The 20861-nt window shown below is 40.0% G+C and overlaps 1 protein-coding gene across 2 annotated transcripts in view; it reads right to left on the bottom strand.

Annotated features, from left to right (window-relative positions):
- The window catches only part of DISP1 (dispatched RND transporter family member 1), a 221481-nt gene that overhangs the window by 164623 nt on the left and 35997 nt on the right, over nt 1-20861 (bottom strand). The gene's annotated exons all lie outside the window — the stretch shown is intronic.

Raw genomic sequence — 20861 nt, 5'->3', positions numbered from 1 at the left:
GAGAAGCAAATGGCCACCCACCCCAGTGTTCTTGCCTGGAGAATCCCAGGGACAGAGGAGCCTGGTGGGGCTGCCGTCTATGGGGTCGCACAAAGTCGGACATGACTGAAGTGACTTAGCAGCAGCATCCAGAATATAAAAATGTACGTTTTTACATATAAATATGTATTAACATATAAAATATGCTATATTAAGTATAACATAGTACATATTTTATATGTATATAAATTATATATATAATACATGTGTATATTTTATACACATATGTATATGTGTATTTTATATACATATAAAATACATAGTATACAAAATAGTACATATTTTACATATAAATATGTACTGCTGCTATTGCTAAGTCGCTTCAGTTGTGTCCGACTCTGTGCGACCCCACAGATGGCAGCCCACCAGGCTCCCCTGTCCCTGGGATTCTCCAGGCAAGAACACTGGAGTGGGTTGCCATTTCCTTCTCCAATGCATGAAAGTGAAAAGTGGAAGTGAAGTCGCTCAGTCATGTCCGACTCTTAGTGACCCCAGGGACTGCAGCCCACTAGGCTCCTCCGTCCATGAGATTTTCCAGACAAGAGTACTGACATAATATAAAAATGCACTGACATAAAAATGTAATTATATATGAACTAAGAGATAATAACTACCCTATATAGGTGTGGGCTTCCCTGGCAACTCAGTGGTAAAGAATCCATCTGCCAATGCAGGATATACGGGTTTGATCCCTGAGTGGGGAAGATCCCCTGGAGAAGCAAATGGCAACCCACTTCATTATTCTTGCCTGGGAAATCCCATGGACAGAGGAACCTAGAGGGCTAAGTCCATGGTGTTGCAAAAGAGCCGGACATGACTTAGTGACTGAACAACAATATATAACATCGTTGTTTCTATCATCTCCCTAAGGTGCCTTTTTAGACATTTTCCCCCAATCATGCTCACCCATGAAATTTTAATGCCACCAATATACTCTCTAATCTTTTATATTATTACAAAGTCACTCCCCCCACACACATGTATACATTGTATCATTAATTTCCTGTTTCTCTATCTTATAGGCAAAAAGGATGCACTCAACTCTAATCAGCCCCTTTAAAATTTTAACTGTGATACTCCAAATTGCACATAATAAGGTCCAGAGAACAGGTACTAAAAGTATGGATAAATACTGTCAAATCACTTACCAATGATTCTATTTTAAAACCTAGTCTATTTAAAATATGCTTGAATTACACTAGGAGGAGAAAAAGGGAGAACATGTAAATTATTACAACTTTTTTGATGTTTTTAGCACAAACATTTAGGTGTTTAGCCTAGAAAGTTGAGTGAAAAGAACGAGCATAAGGAAAAGCTCTATGTTTTCTAGTGAAATATTTCCTTATCAAAAAATTTGTATAGGAGGTAAAAAATGGAGAGGCACAGAAATGCATTCCAACATTCCAGAAAAGGGATTTCCTTAAGAAAACATTACTAAATATTAGAGCATGTACAAGTGTGCCAGGAAATCTACTGATTATAACCAGGAGTATGCAGGAAAAGTTGAGATTTAGGAAAGTGTAACCTGTACTCAGTAGGAAAGGGAGGAAGGGGAGAAGGCCTTCTTGTCATTAATATGCTAAGGGGCCATGAGGTATACAGATCCCAATAGGAGCCAGTAAGCAGAGGAAACGTTCTCCTGCACCCAGCACCTCTGAAAAGTATGCTTCTAATATTAATACATACAGATCTCTACCTCTGGGCTTATCTTCCTCCAAGATGCCAAAGGCTATCTGAATTAAGGGGAAGAAACTATTAATAGATTAGAGCATGCCCTTCCCTGTCTTCAACCTTAAAGGTGAATCAAGTTTTACCTTTGGGATATAACATATAAACAGTGCAATTTTTAATGCACAGCCACTTTAAAATAACTTCCTTCCACTTATCTGCTGATGATTAAAATGTCTTTGAGATGATAATTACTTTCTTATGATGATAACAGATAAAGAACATTTAAAATGAAACAAAAATTTGAAGAAAAAGGAGTAAATATTCCAAGAAAAAGGAATAAATATACATATAGCTTTAAGTGTTTTACCCTTTATTATAGTGAATATGTTATTTCTCCAATGAAAAAAATTTATAAATACTTTAATTGGTTTTATCACGTATTATCTTTCAAATTTTTTGACTAAAAATACAATTAATCTACAAGTATAAACAACACATCAGTTCACCATTCCATCAAAATTAAAAAGACAAGACCAGCTGGGCCATAAAGAAGGCTTAGTGCCAAAGAATTGATGCTTTCAAGCTGTGGAACTGGAGAAGACTCTTGAGAGTCCCTTAGACAGAAAGGAGATCAAACCAGTCAATCCTAAAGGAAATCAACCCTAAATATTCACTGGAAGGACTGCTGCTGAAGCTGAAGCTCCAATACTCTGGCCACCTGATGTGAAGAGCTGACTCGTTGGAAAAGACCTGACGCTGGGAAAGACTGAGAGTAGGAGGAGAAGGGGGCAACAGAGGATGAGATGGTTGGACGACATCACTGACTTAACGGACATGAATCTGAGCCAACTCCGGGAGATAGTGAAAGACAGCCTGGCATGCTGCAGCTCACGGGGCTGCAAAGAGTTGGACACAACTTAGCAAATAAACAAGTGGTCTTGAAAGAAGACAAAGATTATCACTAAGTAGAAACGGCATAGGAAAGGAAAGACTAAGCTCACCAAAGACAAGTAAAAATGACCGCTACCAACATCCAACGAGAGAGCCAGCATAGCACAGTGTGTTAAGAGTGTGCTAACACACATTCTTCAAATCCCAGTGCTGTCTCTTTATACAGATATAAACTTAGGGTACCAAAGGGAGCTATCTTAACTTCTCAAAGCTTAGCTGCTTTATTTGGAAAATGAGGACATCAGAAGTCACAGTCACATTAGTTGTTTTAAAGTTCAAATGAGACAATGCCTTCGGCATAGAGGCTGGCACATATAAACACCCAATAAATGTTAGCCTAAAACAGGTTACTGTTAATATGCGGCGATAAATCTGAACAAACAGCTCTCTAGGCACACTATTAAGAAGAAACACCATTACTGAGCTGTAGGGCACACAACTATGGAGTTCCATGGGCCTTCATGAAGGTATCATTTGAATCATGACCAACGCATTACACAGATGCTTTGTAGGGGTTAACATTAATATTACAGACTTTAAAAGAATAATCAGAAAACAGCCATCTAGAAATGCATGAACACTCAAGCTGGCACAGATGTGAATCTGAACATTATTCAATCTCTGAGTTTCATTTTTCCTATTTCTAATATGAAGATAATACCACTTAACTGACAAGGCTGTTAAAATAATAGAGAATAATTCATGTGACTCGCTTAGTACAGTGTCCAACAGGCTAACAGCTTATAAGCAGCCAACAAGTGATATTAGAATTACAACTATGATGATGACAGGCACTTTTCTTCTCTTATAATCAGATAACAATAGAAGGGAAATTAAACTGTTCTAGTTCTCTAAAAGAAAAAAAATACTTGAGATGTTCCTTTCTAGAAAAAAAAAGAGTCAAAACCACCACCCATTATTACTTGGAATGCAGTTCTTCATTAGAGCAGACTGAAATATATATGATACCTCATTCCTTTCCTTCCACAAAGCCAGTTTGAATGAATAAGTGAATGAATGAATCAATGAACAAATTAAGTAAATAAATAAATCTCTGAAATGACTTCATTCATTACTGCTTAATTCGTGAGACTGCTGAAATACAGCCACTTCAATGATATACTATGGTTGCTACCCATAACTAGAAACTTCTCGCCAAGCCATAGCTGATGGAACAGCAGTGGCATAAAGTAGAGGTGGTATTAGAAGGGTTTCAGCTTTGGTGTGCAATGTTCTTTCTCTCACTATAAGACAGAGAATGATTACTAGGCTTAATCTACAGAGGAATAAAGAGGTATTGGCTGTAAGTAAAAGAAGTCAGTCACATATTGTATGATTCCATTTATATGAAATGTCCAGAAGAGGCAAATCCATACCAACAGAAAGGAGACTAGTGGTTTTCTGGTGCTGAGGTGGGGGAGGAAGGGCAAGGAGCAGGATGAGGAGTGACTGCTCACAAGTATGGGGTTTCTTTAGGAGTGTTAAAATTTTTCAAAACTTAGATGTAATGGTCACATAACCAAATGTGAATAAATGGGAAACCACTAGACTGGATGAGCATGTTTTCTAACTTTTCTTTTCCATGAATGTCCATAATTAAAGCTATAGGAATAGATTCTGTAAATAAGTATTTTTTCAATAAGCTGGCAACATGACACCCCATTACAAAACTTTCTAAGAAAAATTATATCACCAAAAAGTAGTTATCTACCCCTTAAAGTAATAAATCAATAATGCCTAGGTTTATCGCAAAATCATGATCTCTCATTCCAGTAATATGATTAATGATTTATACACTTTGAAAATGGAATTTCTGCTGAGGATTGAATGACTCAAAGAAATCACATCCAAACTTGTTACCTACTAAGAAAAAGAGTCCACATAAGAATTTATGTTCTACATGTTTGGGCTAGCTCTTATTTCTGGCTGTACTACACACTGAGATACCAGAAACCCTTCTGGAGTGGACACTATGATTCATCTCCCAGGTCTTGCGCTTAAAGACTCAATTTCCCCAGCTGCCAAGAATGTTAGCTACTGTTGGTTCACAGCCAAGAGTCTCTCCAGGAATTGCCCTCACCCAAAGACTCCCATCACTAGGAGGAGATGGAGTACCATTACCCCTGGCAGGTGGCAGGACAGTTGTTAAAACTTTCACCACTAGTAATCTGGAATGAGACACCAGTATAAGATGAATGAGCTGGTGGATATCACGTTTCAGGATTTGAGAAGTTAAGAGTAAAGCAGTAATTATAAGGACTGTGAAATCAGATGGCTCTTGCTAGATGCTATTGGTGCTGTGGGCAACTGACTGATTAATCACCAACTGAACGTAAAGTGCAAAAGTCAAAAGACCTCTTGGCAGCATATAAAAAGCCTCTCATCTCCAACAACAACGACAAAAACAACAGAAAACCGAAGCTTCAGCCCAAGACTCAACATAAGGGTAGCTGAGCTCCAGGCTGGATTTTCAATCCCCTCAAATCAACTACATCAAGGTCAGGGTTCTGATTAGAAAGGCATGGAACCCTAAGGCTTAACATAAGGATATCTGAGTCATGTGCTTGAAAATCTTGAATCTCCAGGTTCCCAGGATCTGTCTGATCCTGAGGAATTATTAATAACACTTTTCCTTGCCTGAAGATGATGCAAAGGTTTCTACTACACAAGACAACCTATGTCCTCCACAATCAACCTCCACTTCCCCTTCCAGCCTCCAGACCAATCACAAACAACTATGCTTGGGAAGTGTGGAACGTGCTAAGGTAGGACAGGACTATATGCTGAAGGAGCTGCAGGACTGACTTAGCCAACATTTACCCACAGCACCTGGAAAAGTACATGTAGGGCTGGATCCTGAAAATGCTGATCAAGGGAGATAGAATATAAAGTTGGATAAAGGAGAGCTTAGTTGAAAGGGCTTCCCAGGTGACTCAGTGGTAAAGAATCTACCTGACAATGCAGGAGACACAGGAGACATGGATTCAATTTGTTGTTCAGGAAGATCCCCTGGAGAAGTAAATGGCAACCCACTCCAGTATTCTTGCCTGGAGGATCCCATGGACAGAGGAGCCTGGCAGGTTACAACCCATAGGATCACAAAGAGCTGGACACAACTGAGTGACTGAGCATGCATCTAGCTGAAAGCAGGTATCCTCCCATGATACAGAATTTAACACCTAGACAAGGACCTTGGAAATGATACTAGTCTACTACTAAGATAGCTCTTAAAAGCTTGGATGATGTAAAGGTCTACTGTAAGTGAAAGGAAAATGCCAGAACTGCTGTTGCAGATGGTAAAGTGAAGGAATAGTGGGACCCTGGAGAGCACACACCGGGTTTAGGCTGAGAAAAAGGTGCCTGCCAACCATACTCCACAGGAGGGCCCAAAAGACACTATATCCCCAAAGCAGTAAGGAACGCGCTGGTGAGCATCATCCAGCTCAGCGGTAGCTGTCCTCATAGGCCAGTTTGACCAGAGGAAATATTATTAGAGAGCAGGGTTCCCTGAGGTACAAAGACCTGGCCCCATGCCTGAATCTGAAATATCTCTGAACACTGAGCCCAGCCCAGAGCTCTCCACAGAATTGAAATTCTGGTTGCAACTGCACTGTAGGTTAGCTTCTCCCTCTGCTCAATCCTGCTTCACAATCTTTCACTTTCCTACAGATGCTGTTCCCAAGAGAACTGCCTCAAAAACCTCCTCCATGCAAATCTCTGCCTCAACTCTCTTATTTCCTGGAGAACCAGACCTAAGACTATCTTAAACATTTCACAATGCTGGATGAAATAAAACAATAATCCTTTAACCGCACAGAAGGAAATTAAGCAGTGAGAGGCCAAAAATAAGAGACAGGAATTGAGAAAACCAGAGCCATAAGCATGAATTCATTGTGGTTGCTGTGGGGAGACATGCCAGTTTCAATAACCAAAAGGCTTGAATTTTAACACCTACTAAGTAGCTGGAAATGGGGCCTTAACCTTGAGAAACAGAGAGTTAGAATAAAATGCTCTCATAAAACCAAGTTACCCAGCTAAGAGGCTTAACTATCTTGGCCAGGGTTCTAATGGACAATAACAGCCTACACTGAGAACTTGAGAGTTGTGGCCCAGCCTTTAGAGAGGTTTGAAGTTCAAACGTATATTAGCTGCATGGGTCAAGAAATCCGAGGCTCAGAAACTTATCAAAAAAACTCATCTCAGGCCAATAATACTCCTGGGATACCTAGCAAAAACAAATGCAAAACTACTCTGGACCTAGAGAATTTCTAAAAATAAAGCCTCACTAAAGATGAGCTTATAATCCAAAGTTACAAAGCACTTGAAGAAATAACCCACCATATGATAAACAGAAGACATAAAAGACAATAGAATTAGACAAGTAAAAACTTCAGTTAATAGTACAAATAGAACTTACAAAATAAGCATGCTTAAAATTATTTAAAAGGCATTATAAAACATATCAAAAATGTCAGACAGATTTGGGAGGGGGAATAGGAGTTTTATAAGCACTGAAATTAAAAAAAATATATATATGTATATATTTTACTAAGCTGCAGGTTGGGCTTCTCTGGTAGCTCATCTAGTAAAGAATCCATCTGCCTGCAATGGAGGAGACCCTGGTTCGAATACTGGGTCAGGAAGATCCCCTGGAGAAGGGATAGGCTAGCTACTCCAGTATTCTTGGGCTTCCCTTGTGGCTCAGATGGTAAAGAATCCACCTGCAATGCAGAAGACCCCAGTCCAGTCCCTGGGTGGAGATGGCAAACCACTCCAGCATTCTTGCCTGGAGAATCCCCATGGACAGAGGAACCTGATGGGCTACAGTCCATGGGGTCATAAAGAGTCGGACACAACTGAGTGACTAAAGCACAGCATAGCAAGGTGCAGGTTAAGACACAGCTTAAGAAACCATTAAAAAAAAGACAAAGAGTTTGAACTTCCCTGGTGGTTCAGGGGTTAGGAGTCAGCCTTGCAGTGCAGGGGACACAGGTTCGATCCCTGGTGGGGGAACTAAGATCCCACACGCTGTGGGGCAACTAGCCCGAGTGCCACAGCTACTGAGTCCACGAGCTCCAGAGCCCATGTGCCACAACTAGAGAGCCCACGTACTGCAGTGAAAGATCCCGCATGACACAACACAGGTCCTGCATGCTGCAACTGAGAGCCAGCGCAGCCAAATACATAAATGAATGTTAGCGGAAAAAGAAAGAGCTTAGGAAATTACTCAGATACAAAACAGAGACGTGGAAAATGAAACATGGCATTAAGAAATAACGAGCATAGGAAAAAAGACCTAATAACAACCTGCAGCAAATCAAGAAGAGAACAGAATGAGAAGCAATATTTGAAGAAATAGGTGAGAATTTTCCAAAAATGATGAAAAGCATTAATCATCAGACTGAGAAACCTCCTACATACACATCTCACTAAGATGCATTGTCAACAAACTATACAAACACCAAAGACAAAGAGATTATCTCAAAAGCAATCAGAGAACATGGTCTCAAGAGGAAGAAACAAAATGGTACACTGCAAACCAAAATTAAACACAGTAAGACAAAGGAAGGCTCTATGCTCATATTCCTGTCATTCAATAAGCACATCTAGAAAGCAGAGGGGAGACAGGATCAAACAGCATGTGAAAGAAGGAACCACAGAACACTTCTTCCTCCCAGGAGGGAGCGCTTGTCAAGCAGTAAAAATACAATTCTTTTTCTTTTTGGGCTTCACTTAGATGAGAGAAGGAAGGTAAAGTAAAATGAAAGAAGGTAAGGAGGGAGAAGAAAAATTCTCTTTCCTTATAAGAGATGATCATAAGATAGAATAAAAAAGTCTCTAAAGACAAAAGAATTTGGGGGAGAATTTTTATAAAACAAATTTTCACGGAAAGCCTCTAAGATGAAGACAAAAATGCTTTGTTTATGGGTAAGACTAATGAAATTTGAATAATTAGGGGAATCCTAACTCAGTAGTGGCCACAGGACTGGAAAAGGTCAGTTTTCATTCCAGTACCAAAGAAAGGCAATGCCAAAAAATGCTCAAACTATCACATAATTGCACTCATCTCACACACTAGTAAAGTAATGCTCAAAATTCTCCAAGCCAGGCTTCAGCCATACGTGAACCATAAACTTCCAATGTTCAAGCTGGTTTTAGAAAAGGCAGAGGAACCAGAGATCAAATTGCCAACATCCTCTGGATTACCGAAAAAGCAAGAGAGTTCCAGAGAAACATCTATTTCTGCTTTATTGACTATGCCAAAGCCTTTGACTGTGTGGATCACAATAAACTGTGGAAAATTCTGAAAGAGATGGGAATACCAGACCACCTGACCTGCCCCTCGAGAAACCTATATGCAGGTCAGGAAGCAACAGTTAGAATTGGACATGGAACAACAGACTGGTTCCAAATAGGAAAAGGAGTACATCAAGGTTGTATATTGTCACCCTGCTTATTTAACTTATATGCAGAGTACATCATGAGAAATGCTGGGCTGGAAGAAGCACAAGCTGGAATCAAGATTGCTGGGAGAAATATCAATAACCTCAGATATGCAGATGACACCATCCTTACGGCAGAAAGTGAAGAGGAACTAAAAAGCCTTTTGATGAAAGTTAAAGAGGAGAGTGAAAAAGTTGGCTTAAAGCTCAACATTCAGAAAACGAAGATCATGGCATCTGGTCCCATCACTTCATGGCAAATAGATGGGGAAACAATGGAAACAGTGTCAGACTTTGTTTTCTTGGGCTCCAAAATCACTGCAGATGGTGATTGCAGCCATGAAATTAAAAGACGTTTACTCCTTGGAAGGAAAGTTATGACCAACCTAGATAGCATATTAAAAAGCAGAGACATTACTTTGCCAACAAAGGTCCGTCTAGTCAAGGCTATGGTTTTTCCTGTGGTCATGTATGGATGCAAGAGTTGGACTGTGAAGAAAGCTGAGCGCTGAAGAATTGATGCTTTTGAAGTGTGGTGTTGGAGAAGACTCTTGAGAGTCCCTTGGACTGCAAGGAGATCCAACCAGTCCATTCTAAAGGAGATCAGTCCTGGATGTTCTTTGGAAGAACTGACACTATAGGTGAAACTCCAGTACCTTGGCCACCTCATGTGAAGAGTTGACTCATTGGAAAAGACTGATGTTGGGAGAGATTGGGGGCAGGAGGAGAAGGGGACGACAGAGGATGAGATGGCTGGATGGCATCACCGACTCGATGGACGTGAGGGTTGGTGATGGACAGGGAGGCCTGGAGTGCTGCAATTCATGGGGTCATAAAGAGTCGGATACGACTGAGCGACTGAACTGAACTGAACTTATAAAAAACATAATGATATAAAATATAAAAATGGTGATACAGTGAGAAAGCAGAAATATTAAAACTTAACACTGTAATGGACACTGTGGTTGCCCCCCCAGCAACCATGTCCCCTACTTTGCCTTTGGAGCACTACTCCTGCCTCACACAGCCTTTATGTTTAGGGGGGAGGCAACCACATTCACTCTAGCAATAAGGCAGAGGACTCAAGTTCAAGGTATTCAGTGTAATATCCCCGACTTCACCCTGATGTCTGGAGAAGTTTCCTGGGAACTTTTGGAAAAGAACATCTCTCCTCTTGTGTATGATGGTGGTATAAAATATGATGCCTATAACTGCTGCAGCCATTTTGCAATCATGAGGAAAGCCAGCCTAAAAACAAAATCAGCATGAAGATTTGAGCAAAGCCAAGAGAATTACAAAGAAACAGAGCCAGGGTCCTGCTCAAATAGCATCTGAAGACTGACCTGTCTCTAAACTTTCCAGTTAAGTAAATGAAACAAATTCCCTTTGTTTTACCAAGTCAAGTTTTCAGTTATTTGTAACTAGAAACATTATCTGATATATATGATACATGGTTAAAGCTCTATGTGATTTATCACTAAAATTTCCACTGATTTAGACTCAAAACAAATTTTAGACTAGAAATTTATTAAGATACAATACAGAAATGGCTTAGGGGAAAAAAATGAGAAAATGCTTGGTATGGGAGATTTTCACTAGTCATGAGAAAGTAATTTGCAGGAGCCAGGAAAACTGAGCATTCCAAACACCAGAGGCCCTGCATGTCCTAAGACAATTGTGAAGATGAGAGTTAAGATGCTGGAGCCAGAGAGAAAACAAGACATTCTTAAATGAGGTTTGCCTCTAAAGAAATCCAGAGAGTATGAAACTACTTCCTCTTGCCAGTCTTTTTGTTTTCATGCTATTTGCTTAAACTTTGTTTACTATTTTTAAAAATTGAAAGATCTCTTACTATATATGCATAATATATGCATTTATCATCACTCACTCCCAAAACTCCAATAAAACGACAGTAAAGGAAACATTTTTTAAGTATTAAATACTTGGGATAAAGACTGGAGGAAATTAAAGACAAAAGAAGCTAATAAAATTTTGGAAGATGGAAAGCAAAGAGTTGAACAGTTTCTGACTTAGCAGAACAGATAGACTGGAAACTTAACAACCTGTAGTTAAGAGAACAATGCCAACAAGAAAGTAATCCACAAATAAAGAATCCCAGAAAGGCACAGAATGAGGCAGAGTAATGAGTGGGGCTAAAATCAGGAGGATGATGAAACTTCTCATAAGGAACAACTACACGCTGGACACTTCTTTCTAATTCTCCCACGAACACTCATTCCGGCAAGAGAAAAGCAGTTACTCTCCGGTAAAAACTGAATGTGACAGATTTGACTTAGGAACTAAAGACACTGGGTGTGAGGATAAGATACTGTACTGAAAACAAGAAGCGTAAATACAAGTTTACTTACTAAGCAGTGATACAAATTTACTTACTAAGCAGTGAGATCACCCCTGACTCCCAAGCTCTCTTCTCTTACTCAAGTGTCAGACCAGCCTTTTACTGCCTAGGCAGGAGATAATGATTCCTCCTTGTGAAGAAAAATCAGTTCAGAAGAAAAGACTGTAAGTTTTAAGAGTCAAGAGATATCTCAATAATATAAATCTTGCTTTCAATTAACGGTCCTAGAGTGCAAATCATATGCACAGAGATTCCACTAAAATTTTCTGCATTAACTAAACATTTGAGGAACAACTGGGACATGATTCTATCATGAATAAAAAAGAAACCAAATCAGATAGAAAAAAAAAAAAAAACTATACAGTACACAAATAAACTGTTTTTTTTTTTTAATTAAAATTAATACCTTCAGTAAGATGAGATGAAACTGTATCCATAAAACAAGAATAGGGGATACATAAAGGAAAACCTAGAAAATAAGAAACAAACTTTTGAAAAATTTAAATGAGAGCAGAAACTTTAAAAATATATATAACAGTAAGGCTGAAAATAAAGCTGAGGAAATCACCCAGACTCTAGAAACTTGGAAGATCAAAATCTACAATAGCTAATTAGACTACAGAAATTCTGGAAGACAGAAAAAAGAAGAAGAAATTATCAAAGATATAATAAAAGAAAATTTCCCATAAATTCCAAGAAAAATAAGTTACAAAGAAAAGTAAGTATAATCATAATAATCACTTTGTGGCTCATCTACGAATAATACATAATTATAATAATGAAGACAGTGACTAACCAAAAACTGTACTATTATGGAAGAAGAACGTTGATGGGGAGAGGCAAAGAATTAATGGAAGGCAGGTATAAAGAACTAAATCTTCATTTGTCTTATTAGAAAGTCAACATATAGTGACTAAAATTGAAAAATTAAGAAATGAGCTCATAAATACAGTGAAAAATATTGAAGTATATACCCAAAGAAACTGTTAATAAAAATAGTTGCCACCGGGGATAATAACCCAAGGTTGAGAAGAACTAGTCAAGGATCAACATTTTTCATTACACACTTTACCTCATTATTTGAGCTTTTAACATTAATTAAACTTATAAACTAACCTCTGTAAGAGATATTTTATAACATTAAGTAGCATAAAACCATGGAAATATTTTATTAAATATTTTAATCTATTCATTTTTTAGTTCTTTTAAATTTAAACATTTTTCTCATACAGATCCTCTTGCCCATTTCTTATTATTTCATTCTAGACGAGTATATTTTTGGCTACTGTCTTGAATGACACCATAAAAATTTTGTTCTCTAACTGGTTATTGCTAGTTATTTATCATATTTTTAATTCAAAGAACCCTTGGTTTTAATTTTCTTAAATCCACTGTTAACAAAAATCATTTTCATTATCCTTATATTTAGCATTGTGCCTCACCCACAACAGGTAGAAAGTAAATATTTAACAAACCACAGAAAACACCGACAGAGCGCTCACTATGTCACACTGAACTAGGCCATTTATAATCTCTCATCTTCACAGCTCTTTCAGGTAGTGTTTAGGCAGACTGTAACAAACCGTCAACAGCTCTAATAAAGGAAAAAAAGATTTAAGGGCTTACGTAAGACAGTTTATTTCTCTCTCACATAATAGTTGGAAAGTAAGTGAGTACTCTAGGGCAAGTGAACAGCTCTGCTCCAGGGAACCCACACTAGCTAGCTGGTTCTGCCATCTCCATTATCTGGGGTCCATCTCTGGATAAAGGCTCCTGCTTCAATTCTTGTCCTTTCCCAAAGAGAAAAAGAAGAGGACATCCAAGGCAAATGACTTTTTCTTTAAGAAGATCACCCCAAAAGTTGTCCACATCTCTTCCTTTAACATCTTATGGTCTTAAACTTAGTCATAGGCCCCTTTCAGGTACATCTAGCTGAGAAATGCAATTGTAGTTGAGTGGTCATGCTGGCTAAAACTTGGGGTGGGGCTGGGAATTCCATTTCTCAAAAGAGAAAAAAAAAGAATGGCTCTAAGGGCAGTTAGCAGTTTTTGTCACAGGTCTGTATTATAATCTCTATTTATAAATGCAGAAACCGAAACATCAGAGCTGTTTACCTAAAGGTCATATGGCTAATAATAATTAAGCCACGATTCAACTCTATCTTGATCCTGTACTAGTTCTACTGTGCAGGCATACTATGTTGCTTCAGTCTTGTCTGACTCTGCAAACCAACAGACTGTAGTCCACCAGGCTCCTCTGTCTATGGGATTCTCCAGGCAAGAATACTGGAGTGGGTTGCCACACCCTCCTCCAGAGGATCTTCCCCACCCAGGGATCAAACATATATTTCTTATGTCTCCTGTATCGTATTAAATAACAATAGGAATGTATATATACTATAAAAATTTTCACTAAATGTGGCAGAACTGGACTGATTCTAACCATAATCCTGGGTGTCCAGCAGTAGCAGCCACCCCACCCACACTGTTATCAGCCTTTCCACCTCTGAGGGAATTAACCCCATTCCCTTTCCACCTCTAAGGGAATTAACCCCATTCCGCCTAATGAAACATCAAGGGTCTCCCCAGTGGGAGCTGCCATGTAAGACAATGCTGACTCACCTCCACCACCCCTCTTTTCTTCTAGATTTATAATTAGACTCAAGTCCCAGCACGTCCCTAAAAGTGAGGTACAAAGTAGGAGGTTTGCTATGTACACTCCAAAAGAACTACTTGGGTTTTCAATTATAATTTATGCTTGCAGAAACTGAGGGAACATGTCTGGAAATGAGTATTTAAGGGTATGGGATAATGGTACAAGGAACATAAAGTTGAATCAGGCTGTATTTCTTGATAAGGGCTCACTAAGCAAAGATTCTGCCTTTAATGTTCTAGCTGGGGTCATTAGAAAGGGCTCTAACAGTTTGGCTGGTTGGCCAAAACATCAAAAGATGGCATACCATGAGCAAATTTAAAACACCCCACTCCTGGGTCCCCTTTGGTCTAATGCAGAAGGGATTCAAAGGCTTAGGAAAATTGAAATGTTAAGAGTGAATTGTCAATTAAAGCCTACTTGCCCACAGTGCGAGGATCCAGAAGAGTCAGAAATAAATCTGTGCCAGGTGCCCCAACATCCTTGAAAAGCCTTCTGATTACTCTTCTCTATAAGCTAGACCTTCCACTGGGAACCGCAACCATTCAACCAGAAAACCTACACACAATGGGAGTAATTGGGTCCCAAGGTGGCAGGGACCAACTGGCAGCATTTAGCTGCCAAAGCAAGGTAGGTATAGTCACCGTAATGAACAAGAGTCAAAGCAACTGGAATAGTATGATTCATACAGACCTACGGTGTTGGCTAATCATGGTATTGCTAGAAGTAAAATAGATAGGAAGCTTACTAACTTCTTATTTGTTCTGAATAAGCAAAAAAGTCTACGTCAAAGGAACAAAATTCTAATTCAAATCATAAAAACAAAGAGTCATGGCCCCTCAATTGATCACAGACTTGAGCCAGTTTACAGACCCAGAACCCCTTAAATGAAAAGGTCAGTTCTCTTGAAGAAGGACCCCAGTAGACTACTGAAAACGTATGCTGTTAATCATTCTTCCAACCTTATTAACCACGGACTGGGGAAAAGAAAATAACGAGACCTTCCAGGGACTGATGGACACTGGCTCTGAACTGACGCTGATTCCAGGAACCCAAAACAACAGCCCTCCAATCAGAGTAGGAGTTTACGGAGGACAGGTTACCAATGGAGTTTTAGCTCAGGTCCATTCATAGTGGGCCCAGTGGGTCCCCAAACCCACTCCGTGGGTTCCCCAGTTCCAGGATACATAATTGTAACACACCTACTTACTAGATGGCAGAATTTTCACACTGTCTCCTCCCTGACCTGTGGAGTCGGGGTTATCATATGGGGAAAGGCTGAGTGGAAGCTACTAAAACTGATTCTACCAAGGAAAACCCAGTAAATCAAAAGCAATACCACATTCCTGGGAGGACTTCAGAAATCAGGCTATCAACAAGGACTTGAAAAATGCAAGAGTTGCAATTCCCACCACTCTCCATTCAATCTCCTGTTAGGCCTGTGCAGAAGACAGATGGATCTTGGAGAGTGACGGATCAACGGTAAGTTTAACCAAGTGGTGATTCCAATAGCAGGAGTTTCAGTAGATGTGTTTTCATTGCTTGAGTAAGTTAATACAATCCCTGGGATGTGGTATGCAGCTATTGACCTGGCAAATGCCTTTTCCTCTATCCTGTCCATAAGACCCAACAAAAGGAGTTTGCTCTCAGCCGGTAAAACCAGCAATACATTTCCACTGTCTTACTTCAGGGGTATATCAACTCTCCAGCCCTGTGTCACAGTATACTTCACAGGGATCTTACTGTCTTCCCCTTCCACAAGACATTACATCGTCCCATTGTACCTACGACATGACTCTAACTGCAGAGCAGCAGCAACTTCTCTAGACTAATTGGTCAGACATCTGTATACCAGAAGACAAGAGACAAATCTGACTAAACTTCAGGGGTCTTTTACCTCAGTGAAATTTTTAGGGGGCATTGGTATCAGGCAGGTTGAGACATCCCTCCTGAGGTAAAGGATAGGTTGCTGTATCTGGCCCCTCCCACAACCAAGAAAGAGGCACAATGCTTAGGGGACCACGATGGATTCTAAAGGCAACATAGTCCTCACATGGCTGTGTTACTCCAGCCCATTTACCAAGTGATCAGAAGAGCTGCTGGTTTGAGGGGTCCCAGAATAACAGAAGGTTTATGACAGGTTTCGGCTGCTGGGCAAGCACTGCACCGGGGCCACATGATGCAGCAGATCCCACAGTGCCTGAAGGACCCTGGCAGACAGCGTGAGCCTTCGGCAGGCCCTCACATTGAATCACAGCACGGAACTTTAGGATGTGGGAGCAAGACCCTACATCATCTCCAGATAATCATTCTCCCTTTAAGAGACAATTCTTGGCCTGCTACTGGGCTTCAAATCAAATGCTTGACCACGGGCTACCAAGTTACCATGAGACCTGAGCTGCCCAATACAAACTGAGTGTTATATGACCCCCTGAGCCCTAAAGCTGGGCGTGCACAGCAACACGTCACTGTCAAATGGAAGCAGCGTGCACCTGATTGGGCTCAGCAGGCCGTGAAGGCACAGGTAAAATATATGAAGAAGCAGCCCAAATGCTCATGGTCCCACTCCTGCTACGCTGCCTCTGTTTCCCCCCACCCCCCTGCACCTGCACCTATGCAGTCAGTCACCTGAGAGGAAGAGGAGGTTTGGGTCTGGCTGACAGACGCTTCTGCTGGATATACAAGGTAAGTAGACAGATTCAAGACTCCTGACTTCCATTCCAGTGTTCTTTTCACTATCCCAGTGGAAGTAAGGTTTGTCTATCACAATTATAGGCATTCCCAGATGTTAAACAGTTTAAATGATAATTTTTTTCTTCCAGGTGATAATAAAGCTCCAGTCCCAAGTAAATCCTAAAGTTTGGCCACACATTACTACTTCTGTTCATTTACTGAAAATTTATCAAGCAATGTTATTTTACCAACATAAAGCTAAAGGAGGAAACCTTCACAGTCAACAGTTTGTCTGTACAGCTATTTCTAAAATCTAGTGTGCTCACTTACAAACATCACTAGAATAGAAGAACTGAAGTCTGATTTTTCTCTTAATTGTGTTTACCTTCATGGTCACCGAAAGAGTCCAGTAACCAGTTTTCCCTCAGAGAATGAAACACCATACTCCTTCCATCTCAACAGTCAAAATTATTCACACTCTAATACAAGGTCTGTTTACTCTGTTTGATACTTTTTGCTACTGTCCTAAATACAAAACAGAAATCCAGAATGTCTGCTGAATTAAGCTAAATTTCTCAACAGATGCCAAAGTTACCTAAAAGAAGGACCCAAACATTCTTTTTCAATATTTGTGTCCTCCAGATTCCCACCTACTGTCTTGCTCCTTTTTATCTGAGGCAGACAGAGAACCTGCTGTTAAGATCCTGCCTCTTTACTCGAGGGATTAGCCCACAAAGAGTTAGCTTATCTCTCCAGCCACAGAATATGGTGCTATGCTCTGTTACACTATTTCTCTATGATGCGCCTGCCTGCTTAGTCGCTCAGTCATGTCCGAATCTTTGCGACCCCATGGATTGTAGCCCACCGGGCTTCTCTGTCCATGGGGATTCTCCAGGCAAGAACACTGGAGTGGGTTGCCATGTCCTCCTCCAGGGGATCTTCACAATCCAGGGATCAAACCCAGGTCTCCCACATTGCAGGTGGATTCTTTACCGTCTGAGTCACCAGGAAAGCCCAAGAATACTGGAGTGGGCAGTCTACCCTTCTCCAGGGAATCTTCTCTAAGATGGAGAAGGGATAATCAAACTTCTCAGGAAACAGAGAAACAAAAAAAAAGAGTACAAGTTTTTAAACTTAGAAATAGAGAACATGATGTAAGTACAACCAAATTAAACACTAGGTACATGGTGGTGCAACAAACAAGCTCCTGCCCTCACAGAACTCACAAGGTCAAGACCTGTGCCTTAGCACTGTGGGTACTCTTGACACATGCCTGCCTCCAAAGATTCACAATCTACCAATGATGCTTCACATTTAGTTAGCTCTTTAGAATTTTATAAAATCCTCTCTTAGCATCCTATCTAAGCAACAACCTGCGATAGAAATGACTATCCCTCCCTTTATTCAAGACAAAAGAGATTAAGAAAAACAACATTTTTTGCAGGGTGACACAAATAGTAAGAACAGGAGCCAAGCAGCAGGTCCTCTGGCTCCAATTCTCCTTCACTAATGATCTCTGAAGAGAAGTCCGGTTTCTGTCAGGTGAATTTAGAGCCCAATTTATAACATCTGAAATGAATTCCTCGTAACCCATGCATCACATCGTAGTTTCACACCCGTCGTGGCAAGCCAGTGGTCATCTGAGGAAAGCGGTCAACAACCAAAGGGGCAGATTCTGAAGACTGAGGTACAGCAGTAGGCCCAAGCCTCTCTTACCCCCTTTCTCCTTGAACAAAGCCCCGTCTGCCACTCTCCATTACAGGTCTCTCCATGCAGTTTGAACATATAACTAAACTGTCCAACAGTCTCAGAGGTCAAAAGGTAGTTTACGGTCACAGAAAGCAGGGTACAAAAGGGTAGTTGTGGATTATCCAAACACTACTGTCAACCCAAGATCAGAGCCCACAGAGTAGCCCTAAACAGGAAAGGAGACAGTCTGGAAGGACCTACTTAATACCCACACTGTGGCCACTCTAATATAAACTCCTGTGAAGCTGTACTTGTGACTTATCTCAGCTATCCATACCATTTCATTAAATGTCTATTCTCAAAGACAAGGCTCTTTTCAAGCACAGAACCCTCAATGTTCTCATTCCATCCACAGGATGGGTACAAGACTGTTCTTATTAGCTCTGATTTCTTTGGGGTGCTTTTGAACTTTAACTTAATATTTAAACTTAAAATGTTAATCTAATTTAACTTATATTTACTTTCACCTTAAAGTTAACTCAAAATTAAATCAACAATATCCAAAAGAAAGCAAAACTATATAAAACAGTCCTTTATTTAAAAAATCCTCAACTAGAAAACTGCTAGGTAATAAAATTTTTGTTAGCGATGAGAAGATAATTTTCTATATATTTTATGATCAGTAACCCCAAATGTAGGGTCTTATAGGAACTATTATGACCTTAAACATTAGAAACTTTGGTAAAATCAATGACTTGGTGATTTGCAAATGTGTCACCTAGAACCAATCTAGCTCTGTCAGAAAGGGTCCAAACACTTGTACAAGATTACTAAGCCATCAAGTAGTGAATGAGGACTCAGACCCGGAAGTAGTTTCACACCGTCAATTTAGGCCCTCAATCAACCCATAGTTTTACAAGACTTCGAGTTTTCTCAGGATGGTATTCAGTGCCCTATATACCCCAGCTCCAGTCTTATCTTCTCTATTCCCTAACATGCATTTCATAGCACTGCAAGCAACTGCAATGTGCACACACATCTGCGATGTCTCACCTTCACCTCAGCTCCCTCTACTGGGTACTTCCTTCTCTACACCTACACCTTCCAAATCCTATCTTGAGTGTCCAAAAAGTTTTCTCTAATCTCTTTGTCCTGTGATAATCTCTCATCACAACTACTACAACACTTACATTCACCAAGTTCAGCTATAGGGTTTTTAAGGTTAAGGAATAAGAAGCTATGGCTGTTTATAAATTCTATCCAGTACCAAACAAGTTCTACATGGGCATTTAGTTTATATCTGTCAAATGAACTTAAGATGCCTTTATTATCAAAAACTAAACAATGCCTCTGATATAATTGTCCCATTTTTTTACCTAACTTTAATTCAAAATTCCACATATGTATGTGTGTATGTAAATGCCAAACTGTGTAATACTTAAAATAGAGTAATAGCTTTTACCAGACAATAATGTTGAAATTCTCAATCTTGAAATAACCTAGGGACTTCGCTGGCAATCCAGTGGTTAGGACTCTGCACTTCTACTGGAAGTGCATGGATTCGATCCCTGGATGTGGAACAAAGACCCCACAAACCACGTGGCACAGTCAAAAAAAAAAAAGAAAGAACCTAGTTTGCAAGAGGTCAGAGAATCATTTCACTTTAACACAATTGAAGGTCAGCATATTAAAGATTCTATACAATCAATCTGTATATATATCCTGCAAAAGAAAGGACCTAGGAACAATTCTAATACTAAACATGTGCTGAAAACACTAAAGGTATCTAAATCTAAAAGATTCACCAATCACACGTGCCACCACAACAACCTTGGCAGGTTCTTCACAAACTTAGATACTTTATATTCTTTATAGAGAATAGGCTTCTCCATTAACCATAAAACAAAAGCACGGAGAGCAGATTTAAATAAAATGCAGAGGTTGCAATATCACAGATGCTGACTCAGATCTATAAAAACATAATGGCCTAGTAGCCCTAGCACAAAGCCAACTCTACTAATGGCAGGGATCACGTGGGGAAGACCAGTCAAAAAGTACCATAGAAATCCTTCCACTGAAATTTGCTTCAAAGAAAGAAGAAAGGAAGAAAGGAAAGGAGGGAGCGTGTGTGCGTGATAAGTCACTTCAGTCATGTCCAACTCTTTGCGACTATGGGCTGTAGCCTGACAGGCTCCTGTGTCCATGGGACCGACCCAGGGATCAAACCCACGTCTCACATCTTCTGCACTGGCAGGTGGGTTCTTTACCACTACTGCCACCTGGAAAGCCCCCTGATGGCTTAGACAGTAAAGAATCTGCCTGAAATGCGGGAGACCCAGGTTCATTCCCTGGGTTGGGAAGATCTACTAGGGAAGGGAATGGCT

This window comes from Bos indicus, chromosome 16 (genome assembly GCF_029378745.1).
Source record: "Bos indicus isolate NIAB-ARS_2022 breed Sahiwal x Tharparkar chromosome 16, NIAB-ARS_B.indTharparkar_mat_pri_1.0, whole genome shotgun sequence".
In the NCBI taxonomy this organism is placed as follows: Eukaryota; Metazoa; Chordata; class Mammalia; order Artiodactyla; family Bovidae; genus Bos; species Bos indicus.
The sequence above is the reverse complement of the archived record's forward strand: the minus strand, read 5'-3'. Positions and strand labels throughout refer to the sequence as shown.